The following is an 18,259-nucleotide window of genomic DNA, read 5'->3' on the forward strand; positions in this document are numbered from 1 at the left end:
TTTTTTGTGGTCATTGAATTGACAAAGGAAAAATCCAGCCTCTCTGTCTCTCTGTCTCTCTCTCTCTCTCTCTCTGTCTCTCTCTCTCTCTCAGTGAGTCATCCTGCCACAATTTGGTAGTGGTATTTGTCACACTCAGACCACCCATTACACTAAGAGAGAGGAAAACAACAATAGAGAATTCCATTATTAGAAATTTTTTTTTCATTATTAGAAAATTAGAAAACTTTCATTTTAAGCTGCTTGCTTAAATTTGAACAATTGTGTTATTTGAGGGAATACTGTAGAAAAGAAAATGAGGAGCAGATGGATCACATAATAGTATGTTTTACTTTTTCCTCTGTGGAAGTGGAGTATAAGAGGGCTCAGAAGCCCCGTATTTAAAGCTGAAAGTCTTTTCTTAAGATCATAGGCTCCTCTTGGCATTGAGTGAATGTCACAGGAGAATTCAAGCTTTCTATTAGTTATACTTCACCCTTGCTATAGTACTATCCCATTTAAAAAAAAAAAGTCACTGGGTCATAGATTAAGAGCCAGAAGTTCTACCTTCATTTTACAGATAAGAAAACTGAAGGCAGAGAAAAACTACGACTTGCCCAAGGTCACACAGCTAGTAAGTGTCTGAGGTAGAATTTGAATTCAAATCTTCCTGATTTCAAGTCCAGCGCCTTATCCACTCTGCCACTTTGAGTGAATGTGTGTATGTTAATTGAAAAGAGAAGAAAAAAAAGAAAGAGGAAAATGCTAACATCCATGGCTAGAAAACTGATCCTGGCAGAAGGTCACTTGTCATCCAATTTTGACTGAAAAAGGGATAAAGACCTAGAAAACACCTGGCCACGAGAGGGCCTGAGGGTACCTGAAGCTGGAGGCTTCTGTGGAAGATGGTCAGCAACAGGGGCTTTTTCAGAAAAAAAATAAGTCATTTGAAAGTAGTTCCATGATTTGTTATGGATTGTTAAAATATTTTTCATAGTGATTCATATACCTCCCTAACATCTTCTATTGAAAATGTTCCTAGTCAAGGAATTCTGAAATTCATATTTCAGCCACTTTAGTGATTTCAATGATAGGAATGCTGCTTCAGATCTTCACCCCACCACATCAAGTAAGACTGTCTTGACAAGTTGATGGTTTGAAAATATACTTACACCTGTGATAGGACTAACATTAACCAGTGTTTCCCTGATGCAGCTTCTTTCTCCCAACGCATAATATGGGATAGACTCGGGCCCTTCTTCCTTCCCTCCAACAGGGATGAGCTTTCCCTAAAAGGAGACAAAGCTGTCCCTGGGACCTGATAGGCCTTGGCCTCTTTTGTGCAGCATCCTGGTCATTTAAGAGCATAAAACGTCCCAGTTAAGAGGAGTCTGGGCCTCTCAGATTTGGTGGACTTCTGAAGACTGTACAAGTCACAGTGCCCTTCACCATGTTCTGCCCTGATGACTGGATGTTCAGATGTGTTTTCATATGGAGACTGGGGTGGGGGAGGCTTGTATCCAGAGAAGCTGAGTATCACTATGTCCTTATTGCATATCCATGCTGTGTTAGGGCAAAGCCAACCTCTTTTCATTTGTTGTTCAATGACTTCTTAGTGCCTCATTTTGTCCCAACATCTAACCTGAACTAAGAGAATACTGGTATTAGAGCCAGTTTCCAACATCACCTTATGGCTAACCTTGTGGTAATGAGCCTCTCTGAACTTAACTAGGCTGGCCCATGATCAATTAATCAATCAATCAATTATTCATTAAATGCCCACTTTGTATCAGGCACTATGCTAGGTGCTGGGGACACAAATACAATGAATGAAATAATCTCTACTGGCAAGGATCTTACATTCTAGTGGGGAGACAGTGTGACATATATAAGTATTTATAGAATAAATATAAAAAGAATAAAAAGCAGTTAAATAAAGCATAGTCTGAGGAGGAGGAAACTGGTTGTTGAGGAGAGTAGGGAAGGCTTCACACAGAAGGTGGTGCTTGAGCTCTATCTCAAAAGAAGAGAATGATTCAATGAAACAGAGATGAGGACGAATGCTTTCTAGGCATAGGGGATAGCCATCAAAAGGCATGAAGATAGGAGATGGACTACCACACAAGGAACAGAGTGGCCCGAATGGTAGAGTATGGGACATGGAGCAATGTCCACTGAGTCTAGAAAGATAGGTTGGGGAGGGCTTTAAAAGCCAAACAGGAGTTTATATTTGATCCCTGGGGCAAGTCAGTTGATCAGAGAAGTCATATGGTCAGACAGGCTTTTAAGCAAAATTACTTTAGCAGCAATGTGGAGGATGGCCTGGAGAGGGTGAAGACCTGAGACAGGGAAACGATTTAGGAAGCTATTGAAATATTCTAGGTGAGCAGACCTGAACTAAAGCAATAACTGTGTGAATTAAAGGCTCAGATGCAAGAGACATTGTGAAGGTAGAAATGACAAAATTGGACAAGTGACTAGACATGTGAGGTGAGGGACAGACATGCAATCTATCAACTGTCTATGTTCAAACACTTTTCTGATTTTTATACTTTTTTCCCCAGAAACTCATTATTCTGCAAGATGAAATCAACACTGAAACTCTCACCTCTAACCTAAGGTCCTCTTCCTTCCTCTTTTTTGGAGAGGGTGGAGGATAGGAATTGAAGACCTCCCCCATAAAGCTCTACTATTTAAGGAGGGCTCTTAAGTAATTTGCTTCACTTATCATTTCCCACCCGGATGCTTTCTTGATCTCCAGAAACTCATCATTCTACAAGAAGAAATCAACTGAAACTCTCACCTCTTCAGATCATTTCCCTCCCTAGCCACCAGACTTCAGCACAGGAGGTAACTTCTCCCCACCCTTTTCAGCTTCTTTTTATGTGTAGTCTTCCCCACATTAGATTGTAAGCTCCTTGTGCACAGAGACTGTCTTATCCTTTCCTTAGTCTCCTCAGCTCTTAGAACAATGCCTGGCACGTAGCAAGTGCTTAATATATGTTTATTGGCTCTGACTCTGACTTTGGTGTGGCAAACCAGAATTCTCTGGTGGAATAACATTTGAAAGCCCTGGGATACTTCCTTCACCCCAGGGCCATAGATGGCCACTTGAATTCTCTTGACATTGCATAAATACCACAGGAGTATGCAAACTGTTTATTGGTTATCCCTCATTCTTCCTATATGACTGCCTCATCTTTTTTTTTTAATAGTTGTACATTTCTCTGGTGGCATCCTTTACACTGCTTACCATGCTTAATTCCTTATTGTATTGTGATGTAGCCTGCTCAGACTTTGAGTGAAACTCAACTTTAATTTGTCAGACATGGAGGTATTCCATGACTCACTGCCATATAACATCAATAGAAGTGTTTTGATGTAAAAAATATAAGCCTTTGTTTGAGGGAGAAACTTGGAGTCATTAAAAGAATTATATGATTTGCCAAAGGTAACCTAGCCTGCTCTTCACCTGTTCAATTCTAGGACAAGGTCATTGTCCATTGTCAGTGTCTGCTCCAGATAGAGGTACTAATGATGATCTCTAAGTGTTGTTCATCCAACTTCACGTGATAGTCTGAACAATAGACATTCTTCACCTCCTTTATGGAGGATAAGACCAAACTCTTCCAAGTGATTATGGATCTTATTTAGGAAGCTCTGGAATGTTCCAGGGTTTGATGCAATCAGCCCAATGTCATGTGATAACTGAGCCATCTGGAGGACCTTCCCATCTACAGGGAACCACTCTTCACTGCGGACTCTGTGCTGGACATCTTCTACCACTATGACTGTGGTGAACTCTTTTGTTGACCATATGCTTGTTTTATGCTTTACTTGGTATTAGTAACTAAAGGATCATTGAACAAAGGGATCTTTACTAAATATAAGCTAATATGATCAAGGTGTAGGTAAAGCAAGATAGCCAACTAAAATTAATACAAAAAAAATAAGATACTGTACTCTAAATGTATGAACAAGATGTATCAAACTTTTCTAATGGCATTTTACATTGATAAGCAAAACCAGTCCATTTTAATTTAGTACAACTTAGAATGAAAGAAGTCAGTGTCATAGTTTTAAGAAATGTCCTGCTAAAAATTTTAAGCCAGATGGAGATTTCTAGTGTAACTCAGCTGCTCTGGGGCCAGTTCTGAAGACCTCAAAGGGGAAATATTATAAATAATGGAAAAGTACCTTGGGAAATGGGGTTCTTCCCCACCCATTCCTTTAGACTGGAAGAAAACAGAAGAAATGATTTGGGGAAATTTAAGATTAAAGTACAGATCTTGCATCAGCTAGAGCCTGAATAGGGTGTAAGACCCTGTGTGCTTGTCTCTAGTGCAGCAAAAGTGGAGCAAAGGAATATGGTGGAGAAGTTGCTCAAAGCAGTTGTGACAGGAATACAGCACAATGGCATCCACAGAGTAGAGAATCTTCAAGAAGACAGAAACAGCAGTGATTGATCCAGCTGGGAGCCCCCAGTTTGGCAAATACTCCTAAGTTGTGGAACCCAGGCTGGAATAGATTGTGCTTTCCTCTATTGCATTTATTTGGAAAGCATTAGACGAAAATCCAACTTTTGCCATTTTCCTATCTCTCCCCCACTACCTCTATTAATGGCATTTTTGGAAGCCTGGTTTGCCTTTTATAAATGAATTTGTTCCTGTTGTCTGTGGGCCTGTCCTTGGGTTGGAATGTGTTTGGGGGAGGGGGACAGCCCTGAGGTATTTCTTATATTTCACAGAGTAAATTGTTTGGAGGATAAAAAGAACCCCCTTGAATGCTATGGAGTTACAGCTTAGCTTTTTTAAATGATCCTATAACTCTCAATAAGCAAAACCTTATAGTTTAAATTCGGGGCTCACTTAGATTTCCCCTAGAAGAAAGAGATGGTTGCAACCACAGTGCTGTACCCCTTTTACCTAAAGGAAGTGGAGGAACTGGAAGGGACTAGAAGAAAAAGACCTGTCTCTGAACCTGGCTAGTAGGCAGAGTTAGGTGCAGAAGAAGTGCTGAGAGCACAAACTTTCTTTTGTTCCACTTCACCACCAAAAGATTGTGCTAGGATTCATCATAATTATTCATGCAAACAGAATCTTTGATATGGTCTAAAGCTGTGTGACTCTGGGCAATTCACTTTTCCTCTGTTTGCTTTGGTTTCCTCCTCTGTAAAATGTAGATAATAATAGGACCTGCCTCTAAGGATTGTTGTAAGGATCAAGTGAGATAATATTTGTAAAGGGCTTAGCACAATGCCTGGCACATAGTAAGTGCTTAATTAATAAATGCTTAATCCCTTCCCTCATCTATAAAATGGAGATGATGGAGGGAAAGTTGTGAGGGAAGTGTTTTGTAAACCTTATAACTTTAATAAATAGAAATAGTTATGTAAACCAGACCCAACCAGCCTCTAATCTGTGGACGGCTGGAGCCGAACAGAAGAGGCTGCAGACTGAAGAGTCAGGAATCAAACAGAAGTTTAATTTCAAAATGAGGGAAAAGACTTGCATGTGCAAGGCCGCATGTGCCAGAGCCCTGCCCCTAGTGGAGGAATCCAAGGCAGTGGGGCTGAACCTTCATTTATATACTTGTGACTAGACAAAAAATCAAACAGTACAGTGTAGCAACAGTGAGGCAAGGTTGTCTATTTACAAAAAGTCTGTTCATAGCAGGGCTTCACATCTGGGCCTGCTGGTACTCGCCTGAGCTCAGGGACCATCAGTTCTGTGATTTAGTTGCAGCAGTGTTCATCCAGAGTGTGAGCTCAAAGGACTGTTGTTATGCCAAACTCAGGGCATGGTGCTTGCTGGGCCTTAGCTCTGGAAAACAGGGTGTCTCCTAATATCTTGACATTTCCCTATTTTGGTCAAAGGAAGGGGGTCTGAAAGAACACACCCTTCTGGCCAATAAAGGAGAGGCAGGTATAAGCCAAGATACCAGGAGAGGCCAATTGGGCCAGGATGAGATGTTGAGTTGAATAGATCTTGTCTAGCCATTGTTCACTTGCAAACAGAAAAGAGATGGGGGCCGGGAATGTAGAGGGAGAAAATGCCAGTACATGCTTCCCTTGGTGACTGTGCATATAACAAAAGGGAAGAGAAAAAAAAAAAAACTAGGACAGTCTACTTATCCCTTATCCGGAATCTTGGGACAACTGTCTTGTTTGGGTGTGAGCTGCTTCTGGGTCAGGTCCCCAGAGGGTTCTGCCATTCACTCAGGAGGAGGGGTTTTCTTCAGATGATCCAGGAGTACACACCCACAAGTTTGGCAGTTGTCAGAGTAGTCAGAAGGACCTGGTTGGGGCCCTTAGAGAAAACTCCTTACTTCAATCTTTAGATGAGTTTCTGGTCAGCATAACACCTGCCCTTGGTTAGGGATCTCTAAACAGCACATAGAGAAGGTCCAGTTTCCCAACCATTTATAATCATTCACATTACAGGTCAAACTACTTAGAGGGCTCACAACAGACTAGTTGTGAAAAAAGGAGTTTTACATGTCACCAAGTTAACCAAGAAAACTTAAATATAAATCATGCAAAGAAATACAATATCACCAGTATTAACTAACATCAAGTCTCCTTGTATCCTAATAACCTGCTCTCAATATCCATTTAATCAGTACATTTAGTCCCAGATGATCTGGTCCCTAGATATTTTTTTCTTGGACAATAGGCTTTATTCTCAGGACAGCTTTGAAGGGGGTTCTGCTTCTCTGGTTCCAACTCTAGAGGTTCCTAGATAATTCTGACATAATATAATTTAGTATAGTCATTTAAATTTGATTCTCCAATTTTGAAACTTCAGAGAATTTCAGTTTATATATCATGTGCTGTTTCTGTCCTTATCTAAATCCCGTACCTGATTTAAGAATCTTTTAAAATTCATGAGTATCTAATCATAGAATGAACTCTTCTCTCATTTAATGTTGCCAGATAGATCAATACAATTTATGTGTAAAATCCTTAATCCAATGTTGAGAACTTGTTACTAAAACATACACAAAGCCTGAATTTCCATGACAGATAAATTTGGAAGCCAATCATATACATCTGTATATAGTTCTTAGCAAAAACAGTCTAATCCTGTTGCTTTCTCAAAATTTACTATTCCATCTGTTTAGAAAACTTTCTATATCTTTGTCTTATTACTTTGTCTGATCACTTACCCCTTAGGAGGATATCATTCCTATATTATAATTTGACCACAAATAAAGGTTAAAATTCTAAGATATCATACTTGCATCCTATTATAGTAAATCAGAGATGTTTCAGTATCAATCTATTATTTAATAGATTTAATATTGTACTTACAAAATTTCTTGATTATAGAAATTTGCTATAAAAGCAAAAAGAGGTACATATAATGGGGAGGAGGGGGGACTCTCTTAGATTCCAGGAATGAGTCATATCTAATAGCCAATCATGTAGTCACAGGGTGTTAAAAGCAAGGCTCAGGATTAACCAGGTGGGAATTTAACTTTTCAGAAAGGAAATAGCACAATGAGGAAATAAAGTCAGAAGAATCCTACCTTGGGCCATGCCAAAGTTATCCCCAAAACTTTTCCCAGGCACAGACATCCACCTTTAGCAGTTCCCACACTGTAGCACATGCCAGTTATTATTATTATTATGTCTCCAGAAGTTAAAAAATCTTTTTTCCCCACGTTCATATTCACTACCAAAATGTACCCTGTTTTTACCACCACTCTCTTTATCTTGAGTGATTAGTTTACTTTTGATTCAACATGGGTGGGTTTATACCCAACCCTCCCCTAAGAGGCAGAAAAGAATGCACATTCATTTTTATATACTCTAGTAAAAGAAAATTCTAAACCATCATAAGGAAAATACTAGATGTTTTACACCTGTAAATGTTTTCATGAAGAGAGTTCTTTTATCTCCCAAACAAGAACTAGGAACTTCTAGTTTATTTATCCTGTGAAATAAAGGAAATACCTCAGGCTGCCCCACTAAGCATACTCTAAGGACAGGCTCACAGATATTGGAAAGAAATTCATTCATAAAAGGCAAACCAGGCTTACAAATAACCATTACATGGGACAGCAGGGGAGAGGAAGATAGGAAAGTAGGGAAACTTGGATTGTTGTCTAATTCTTTCCAGATAGATGGAGTGGAGAAAAGAGCAGTCTGCCCCAGCCTGGGTTCTACAACTTATGAACATTTACTAAGCTTGGAGCCCCCTTCCTGGTTGTTTCTATTGTCACTGAAAGAGGAAGACAAAGTACACTCCAGACAACCTGGGGGGATGAGAATTTGTACAAAAGCAAACATTTGTCATCCTGTAAGAGATTTGATTTTAAATGAACTGAGAAGTGTTATCCATTAGGGATAGCTCTAAATCCTTAGCCCAGATTTGGGACATATGGTGTTACCCTATGTCTGATGCCACCACTGTGTGCCCTTCTCTAGTATAGGAAATTGGAAATAAACTCAGAAGTTATAATACAGACTAAATTTGTTCACATGCAAGTTCATCATGATTGCTTCCTGAATTTTGGTTGTTTTGGGGAGCTCTTTGAACAACTTAATGAGTTCACAGGATGGCGAGCTTTTGAGGGATATGGGGCATTTGTTTTACTTTTTAAGGTATGGGCATTGGCAACCTGGAAAGGAATGGAAATGAATAGTTTGGCTCTAATGGAGCCACACCTTCATTGTAGGCCCATAAAAGATGTTTACATCACATTCTCAGGTTCTCTGCCTTTTTCTGGACCAGAGAGTGAAATTTGGTACTGGGAGAAGAACCCCTAGAATCCTATCAATGATTCTCTTCCTCACCCCTCAGCACCAGAGATGGCTGCAGCCAGGGAAGTGATAGTATATCAAGGGTTCCTGGACTGTGTGCAGAGCAGGAAAGACCTGGGACCAAACATCTTAGCTATGGCAACTATCAGACTCTTCAAAGTCTTCACCAGCCTCTTTCCCACCCTTGCAGTTTTCTCTCTCCCTCTCTCCTTTGCAGTCTCTCTCTCCACCCCACCTCCCCAAGTCAAGTTCAGGCAAGTTCAGTCCAGGAGTTGCATATACCAGCAGCCTTCTCATTAGCCGCTAAATGCCGTGACAGTATGGCTGAGGCAATTAGAACTGACTCACCAGCTGTTTTCTGTGCAGCTGGGTTGGGGGAGGGGCCCTGTGTTTCCACCACACACACCCATATATTTTTTTTTCGCTTCTAGACTGATAATAGGACACTACAAATGCAGAACAAACCTCAAGCGTGTTTTATGGTAAAGCTTCTAGCAGTTTAATCAAAATAGCAGCAATCTGAAGCAACTGCTATTCCCCAGCAGAGTTTGCACCACACTATTTTAAAATAGAAATATTGGATAATGCAAACCTATCCATTTCCCCTGATTCTCACATTTCAAGTATATGAGGCTTAACTGCTCTGAGTTACAACAAGAGGATGTGAAAAGGGCTACTTCAAAAGGGTGGATTTCAGTTGGTAGCGAATAGAATTTTCCAAAGCAAGAAGTCGATTGGGTCCATCAATGGTCCACACCCCCTTCTTGCAAAGAAAGAAAAGACAATGATCCTCTTGACAAATTTGGCCTGAGCTATGCAGGGAAACAAGTCACTTCCAAGTCTGGTTTATAACCCAGAGCACAAGATTTGCATATTCTTATTATCTCAGCTTAAATGGGCTAATACAACTAGTTAGAAAACTCTCCTTACAAAAAATCCAAATATGGTATGACATGAGTGGCCTTCCATGGAAGCAGATTCTGTAGATTGAATTAATGTAATGTGAAGTGGTATTTTTTTCATTGTCCCCCCATAAATTTATCATCATGATTTCATCAAGTGATTTTTTTTGGTTCTGACATTCGGGGGCAAGAAGTTCAGGGCAGGCTGATAAGTTTTCCTCACACCCCTTTGACTTTTGAAAACATATATGTTTGAATATGTCAAACAAATCTGTTCAAAGCTTTGTCCATACTAAATATTCTCAACGTGTGTAATTCATACAATAAGCTAACTCCCTCCCCTTCTTCTATTCCTTAGCTACAGAATCAGAGGCACATAGATTCAGAGCTGGAGGGGACTCTCAGAGGCTGCCTAGCCTAACCACCTCCTTTTACAGATGAAAAAACTGAGGCCCAACCTCTCCATCACCATTCACACATCACAAAACAAACCCCAACTCATTACATCTGAAAACATAGGAGACATTGGAGATTAACGTCTGCTGATAGATACAAATTTCCCCATGTCCGTCTACTTAAGCCTCTGGAGTCGTAACTGGACCTAACTGTCTCTTCTCAGCCAGCTCTACTCATGACTTTTTTATAGTCTATTCCACCTCCGAAGATGCCTCTGACCCTGCAGCCCCTTCTCTGATTGGTGAGCTTCTTCCCAATTGCATGAAGTGTCTAAGCCATGCATTCATGCCCCGGATTCTCCAGCCTCTTCTACCTTGCCCTTGATTGGGTAGCACCCCTCTGAACCCCCAATTTCCAGCTCTCTTTTATAGATTGTCTCCACCCATTAAATTCCTTGAGGGAAAGAACTATGTTTTTACTTTTTGCTTGCATTTGTATTCCCAGCACTTATCACAGTGCCTAGCTCATAGGAAATATTTGATAAATGTTCTATCTATCTATCCATCTGTCTATCATCTCTCCACCTCACTCTCTCTCACCATATAGGAAGGGGAGAGCTGACACCTTTTGAGAAGTGAGAAATGAGAAAGCCCACTAACGGGAGGACATGATGAGTTCCAGAAGCTCCATGCCGAAAATAATGACTAGAAAGAAAAGAGAGCAAAGCTTTGATAGCGTGCAAATGGTGTTCAGACCTGCTGTAGATTCTGCACCCAATGAGTGCTACTGCTACTCTATGGGAAATGAGGAAAGGAAAGGAAAATGAGATTCTAGTGTTAGTTTGTGGGATCTGGGCTAAATGTAAGCCCAAGAGAATGACATACTCATGGTGCTACAGAAGCAGAACCTGATAAATTCTACCCCACTATCCACACCACCAGTGCTAGCACCAGCACCATACCTATTTCTTTTCCCTATCCTCTTATTCTCTTTGTTTAGAGCAAATTGAGTCTATTTGCCTTTTTGGGGGATATTTGTCTACTAAATATCAACTAGAAATATTAAATAAAATATTAGCAAAGGAGCTACCATAATATACTTTTAAAAATTATACTACAGATTGGATTTTGTTGGATTTTGTGGATATTGTTGCTTCAATATTAGGAAAATTATAAGCATAACATACCAAATTAAGGGCTTACTGATTCTAAATTCCCTTTTTTCTTGAACTAAAGGTTAAGTATAAGTTAAACAGAGGGCAGCTGGGTTTCTCAGTGGTTAGAGCAACTGGGCTAAGAATCAAGAAGGTTCATATATATAACTTCTCCCTTTCTGGCAGCTGGAGGATGGAGATTAACTGCTAGCTTAACCACAAGTTCCTCTTTCCCAGTCTTGATCTCCCCTTTTCCTGAAAGCTGTACAGCAGAGATCCTTTTTTTTTTTTTTTTTGCTTTTTCATGAGGCAACTTGTGTTGAGTGACTTGCCCAGGGTTACACAGCTAGTAAGTGTCAAGTGTCTGAAGACAGATTTGAATTCAGGTCCTCCTGACTCCAAGGCCAGAGCTCTATCTGCTGCACTACCTAGCTGCCTCTTAGAGCAGAGGTTCTTAAGGCAATCTCACTTTGACAGACAGCTTGATAGACCCAGGCCCTAATCCAGTAGAATATCAGATTTAATAGCTGTCCCACCCTAAAAGCCCATTAAGCCTCAACATACCCACACTCAAAATGTTGCCAACAGTATGAATTTGGGTTAAGAAAGCCCAAGAAGGGTCATTAATGTTTGTCAAAGTCACAACAACAAAAGTTTTAAAGAAAGGGTGATGGCTATATTTTACACCCAGAAAATTACACCATAGCTGAAGTTTGAGACTTCTATCAAACAGCATACCAGCAGTGTATTTGAACCTCCCTTCAGAGAACCAGTCTTCTTTGTCTGTGGATGATTGGTGAGAGTAGATGGCAAGTGAGACTATGAGAAGTTAAAAAAAAATCCAACAAACAAGACAGTTATTGCCAAAGGACACAAATTCTAGCCTCTTGAAGGTTTCCTACTGTTGAGATAATGACCAAAGTTGGAACTATGCATCACAGTTCTATCTTAAACTGTCACTAATCCTATACATAAGATGAGAAACTGTAGTACTTAGTTCATATCACTCTATGGCCATGAAAACTTTACATGATGACTTTGGACACATGGGTGAAGAAAAACTTTACAACTAGTAAGAAACATATTCTTAGTAACCCCAGAAGACTATAGATGTACATCAGAAGTTTGAAAGTTGTATTTCTCACATGTCAAGAAAAGTGCTACCAGTTACTATGGGCAGGTAGCCATTGGCATTAATTGATGAAAAATGGCTCCTGATGGCTCTCTCATCATAATTAAAGTCCCACATTTATAGGAATCCTTTATTCATATCCAAAGTTTAGATTGTTTTTACAAATTATATTGCTTCCTATTTACCAAATTAGATCGGCTTATTGCAATCAAAATTTCTTAAAATTCAACTTTAACAATTATGAATCCAACACTATAGACAAATTATTTTGCAGCAAGTTATTCTATTCCTTGGGGTCTCCATTTTCCCATCTGAAGGGAACAGGAATAAGACTGGAATTTGTGTCCTTTGACAACACTACATCTTGCTTGTTGGCTTTCACTACTTCTCATAGTCCCCTGTTGTTATCTACTGGCATTAGTCATCCACAAACAGGACAGACTGGTTCAGTAAAGTGAGATACGCATATATGACTTGTAGGAGTTCACATGCTGTCTGGTAGAAGTCTCAAACTTAAGTTATACTGAGATTTACTGGTATACCAGCTTTCTGGGTGTTATGTTTAGTCTCTGTCCCTTCTTAATTGATACAGGGGTCACTGGTATGGTCTAACATCCTAAAAATTCTAATTGCTAAATTACCAGTACCAATCCTTTTTTCTGGGGGTTGGGAAGCTGGACAAGACCTGGGATTCGATCAGGACAGAATCATTGATTTAAAGCTTTAAGAGACTTCAAGGCCACTGAGTCCAACACTCTCATTTTATAAAGAAACTGAGGCACAGACAGCTCTGGGGTCACATAGCTAGTAAGCATCATAAGTAGGATTTGAACCCAGGTCTTCATGGCTCCAAGTCCAGTGTTCTATATACTACACCATGCTTCCTTTCCCAGTAAAGAAAATCCCTCTACCCCTGCAGATTATCAATTATTCTGAAGATTATAGTCTTAAAGTTGGTGGGGGCACAGAGAAGTTAAGTGACTTTCCCTGGGTCACATAATTAGGTTATGTTTGAGAAAGGAACTGAAACTAGGTCTTCCCGATTCTGAAGTTGCTTCGGTCTCAATAACATCATCAAAAATATTTTAAGTTTGTGCTCCCATCCAAGTATTTTATAAATGCTATTACTTGACCTTGAGTGCCATTGAGGACATCTTCAATGTCCTTTGCAACATAGTAAATGTTTCATAAATGTTTATTGATTTGAATCTCGCTAATGTATACTGCCTCCCTATGTCTTTGAGGTCCATTTTTCCTATACTTTGACTAGTTTTTAATTCCACTAGACACTTTGACATGGAATGTGTCTATTTCTTCATGCAGCTAGCTCCCAATTATTAGAAGATCTATTCTATGCAGGCCTGAATCCTTTAGGATTTAATTAAATTAAACAAGCATGTATTGAGCACCTAAGTACTGGACACCATTCAGCTCTAGGGATTTAAAAGCAAAAAATGTACCCTCAAGGACGCTTAGTGAGAGATGGAAGCATAATTTTTTTTTACAGCTGTGGCAGGGTGGAGTTCTTATCTTTCTCTGAGTATGTCCATTGATATCACTAGTCCAAGAATCAAAAATCTGTGGAGAAACCTGGTTTGAATTATTTCTGCCACAGGCAGAAGTGCTTTCCCTAAATGCCTAGGAATGTGGGAGAACTGATACTCTGGGGAGTAGACAATGGAAAAAATGGGAGTCAGGAAAACAAATCTAAAAGGGCTAATGGACTAACCAATTAGTACCCCAAAGGCTCCCATTTCTAGGTTCCATACCCACTGTACATAACATGAAGTCAAGGATTCCAAGCATTGATTTACCCAACCTCATAAAGTTCCCTGAATATCTAGGAATTCATGTAATATTTTTCCTGCCATATTCCCCTGAATTTTTCCCTATACTTACTCTATCACTCTCCTTCATTTCTATACTCTCAACCTTCTGGGAGAAACAGACATAAAATGATACCAAGGATGTCCAACTTGGAGTAATTAATACTCCTTTAAAATTTAGCATTGAACAAATTACTGTTTATTTACTCCCTTATCTGGATGGATATTCCATCAAACTTTCTGGATTTGGCAATAAATTGAAGTTTAACTCTTGCTCCTATACTAAGATATTCAGGCTTTGTTTTGGTTTTCAGCATATGATTTGTGGGAAATAAAGAGCTGTTTGTTTTTTTTAGTCAGGTTTCAGGTGGTCAATTTTTTTTCTTTCCCCTGTATTAAGGACACATTTACTATAACAGCTAATAGAAGGAAGCATTTTTAAGATAATGTCTAGGATCAAGTTTTCAGTTCTTAAAATTCTCCCTATATGCATACAGATCATGTTCCCTCTGGGAAAGCTCTTTCTAATCTGAGTGTTAGAACTATTTCAACAAATCTACTGTAATAAGGAAAAGTCATCTTATTCTTTGCTCTCAGTAAATTTACCATTCTTTGATAAGGTTGCAAACAACTGGGAAGTAATTGATCTATAATTAGTGGGGCAACTCCAAAAGTCTACTGGGCTGGGATTTCATCATTTATCTGCCCAGAGCTGTGCATCCTCTTCTCCAATGCTAAATTATTTAGCTTTCCTTTCAAATACAAATGGTCTCATGCCTCCTCCATTATTTTAAGAACTTTCAGAAGACAAGGGTAACATTTAAATTTCTGATTATCTGTCACCAGTGGAATTCTGATAGGGGCCAAGGATGGAGGGAGCTCATTTTTCACATGACTTGCCATGTACTTAGCAACACTAAAGCTTGCCTCTGCTCATGAATGAAAAGGAACAGGGGGCCCTTTGATCTAAACCAAACTTGCACAATTTATCTTTTAAATGCACTAAAGCTTTTGATAAATGTCAATTTGACAATTAAACTCTTCAAGGGCCACAATCCATCACCATCACTAGTTCTATTTTTAAGGTTCAGTCAGCTATAACATTTTTCACAAGTCTACTGCATGTGGAAGTCAGAGGTGGAAATGATTGCTTTAGGCCATACCCTAGTTCTTCTACCATGCTGCATTTTTATCTTTTTCTAAGCAAAATGGTTATGATCTCTTCCTCCAGGATGGGCTGCATGGCTGAGTTCACAACCTTCCTTTCTACGCAAAAGAATACCTCTCAAGGTCTATTCTCTCTAAAGAGAAAGAAAAGAATATTTTCTTGTAATATACCCCGAACTCTCTTGATAATAAATCGCTACATTAATTTGCGTTTTAGCCAGATTTATCTCTTTGTTTTTAGCTTTTCCACATAAAAGCTAAGTGAATAGTTCACTCAGTATCAAAGACATTAAAAAAGAGGAGCCAAAGTGGAAGTCCTGACTTCTGACTCTAGTTCCATCTGTGTCTTGTATTTACCACTTGCTTCAAAAGGTCATTGGAGAGGTCAGGGTGTCAGGCCTTTAGATGTTGGTTGGAGGGTATAGTAAATAAATAGCAGACCAGTAACTTTCAGTTTGATTTCAGGTTAGAAAGGCCATTCTATGCTTCAGGCTATGGGACCTTCAAAGCTCCCTCCTGAATAATCCTCAGCCCTAAAAGTGCATCTTTTAGAGTTCTGAATGCATACTTCTTTTGATGCTTATTAAGCAATAGCTTGGTGTTAGGTACTGTTATAGATTGCATGGAAGAACTCAGCGTTGCCTGCTTAGGCTTACATTCAAAAGCATTTCCTCTTCTTTTGCCCTTATTCCATGAAAGCAGCAACACTACTGGCAAAATAACAATTCTGATGTGTTATTAAACACTCCACATGAAAGGTCATTTCACACTCCATGGTTACCAGAGTATCTCTAAGAGACGAATAAAGAAGGATGCTTCAGACACAGCATACAACCTCTATCATCTCCTCTGACACTATTCTTTAACAGAGAATATTTCTATAACACAATGTAGAATACCTTCCAAGAGAAAAGTTGGCGTGGATGTGCATCTATGTTTTTCAAAAAGTCAACACTGTAATTAGGCTTATGAAAAAGAGCAAAGTTGCTGCATCACATGACAAAGCTGCTGAAAATACAGAGACAAGATGTTCCAATGCTTGCATGCTTTCTTTCCTCAACATAAAAGACAGAGAAAAGATGCTGTAGTCATTACTATCGCTCAGAGGAACAATGAAAGAACTGATTGGCCAACTGGAGAGCATCTTGCTATTTCCAGAACTGGTTCATTTTGCGGATGGACTATTGTGCGATATTGTCCATCATAGGATTATACAGGCCTAATGTGGCTATAGACCATAATACAATTGGAGTGATTTTTTCAGCCTATTAGGTAGAAAAGAAATATAGGTCAAAACCTCAAACTTTCTCTCTCTGGAAAGCATTTACTAGATGGGACTGTTCAAGAAAATGTACCAAGTTTCCAAGATTGTGTCAGGATAATAAAAATATGTTTATTCTGGCAACATTCCATTTTGACTAGGGTCATAGTTTTAGAGCTCCAAGGGTCCTTGGCAGTCATCTAGTCTAGTATCCATTTTTCAGATGAGTAAAAAGAGGCCTAGAGAGATTTCCCCAAAGTCACACAGAATCAAGATTTGAACTCAGATCTGGAGGCTCCAAGTTCATCACTCCTTACACTGTCCCACAATGTCTCCCATTTCCATCTGAATTTCAACTTAGTAAAGTTATAATGCTGGGGATTGACTTAAAGATGAAGCTACCTTAGATCAAGCCATTTTGGTATTCTGGTACCTGAATCTTTTGTATGGGGCCAAGATAAAACAACTTTATGAAGAAGTCTACTTCACAATGTGACAAAGAGTTTCAATATATGTCCATGTCAGAGCATTGTACTAACAGTGTTTTCTTGAACTAGGTTCAACAAATACCATCAAAAGAAGATGCCGATAGAACACATGTCTTCACAAATCTCTGTCCAGGGAGCTGTAGATATACCTCATGTTTTTAGGATCCTTCATTTTATTGGTGTGTATCTATCTTTCAGATGATGCAGATCACATTAATAGATAGTATTTGTGAAATTGAAATGGTCAAAAAGATTAATCATCTGGTGGCCAACTTTCTGGAGCTACAGCCACCTGGGCTAAGCTGATCTTTATGCAGAAGGCATACAGCCCCTCCCCAGGTCCTTACCTGAAACCTTTCTAGTTCCATAGCATCTGACAGACCTTGTACCCTGCTGACTGACAAAGTCTTGAAGAATGTAGGGTCACTTTCACATCAGAAGAGGGATCAGAAGTGGCATTTAGCAAAATCCTTGCTATGTGTTTACATATGAGTACTTTCTGTTGTAATTGTATTTGTATTCTAAAATCTCAAATGAGAAGAATGAAAGAGGTGCATGAGATAATGATTAAGTGGTCAAAAGGTATGAAAAAAATCACTCTCAAAAGAATTAAAATGACTAATAACCACATGAAAATGCTCCAGATTACTAATCACAAGGGAAATACAAATTAAAACCCAGAGATTTTACCTCAAATCCAGAAAACTGGCAAAGATGACCAAAACAAAAAATAGAAATAACATAAAAGGGACTATTGGAGGGGTTGAAAGATAAGCACACTAACACACAGTTGGTGGAGTTGCAAATTGGTCCAACTATTATTGGAAAGCAATTTGGAATTATGCTAAAAACAAAAAGTCCGACTGCTTGGCATAAATCCCAAGGAGGTCAAGGACAGAAAGAAATGTCACATATATTCCCAAAGTATTCCAATGAGCACTTTTTTGTGGCAGCAAAGAACTAGAAGCAAAGTAGATGTCCTTGGGTAGAGATAGAGAGATTGTCAGAGATAAGCAGATGACATTAAAGACACAATTAGAAATATTTTTTCCATGAAGAAAAATAGTTGAGGGCAGGGACAAAAGGGACTGTGACTTAATCAAGGTCATAGAGATGATAAATTTATAAGTGGCAGAGCTAGGATTTAAACCCAACTTCAATGTTCTTGTACTATTACAGTACCCAACT

General features: G+C 39.2%; 1 long non-coding RNA gene across 1 annotated transcript in view; it reads left to right on the top strand.

Moving 5' to 3' along the window:
* The first annotated feature begins 2,678 nt into the window (after window positions 1–2,678).
* Window positions 2,679–18,259, top strand: part of LOC114048340 — a 42,964-nt gene continuing 27,383 nt past the window's right edge. The window contains exon 1 of the long non-coding RNA XR_003569740.1: window positions 2,679–2,829. This is a non-coding gene — a long non-coding RNA (uncharacterized LOC114048340). The remainder of the gene's footprint in view (window positions 2,830–18,259) is intronic.

This window comes from Vombatus ursinus, unplaced genomic scaffold (assembly GCF_900497805.2).
Source record: "Vombatus ursinus unplaced genomic scaffold, bare-nosed wombat genome assembly UNPS02014792.1, whole genome shotgun sequence".
NCBI classification, from domain to species: Eukaryota; Metazoa; Chordata; class Mammalia; order Diprotodontia; family Vombatidae; genus Vombatus; species Vombatus ursinus.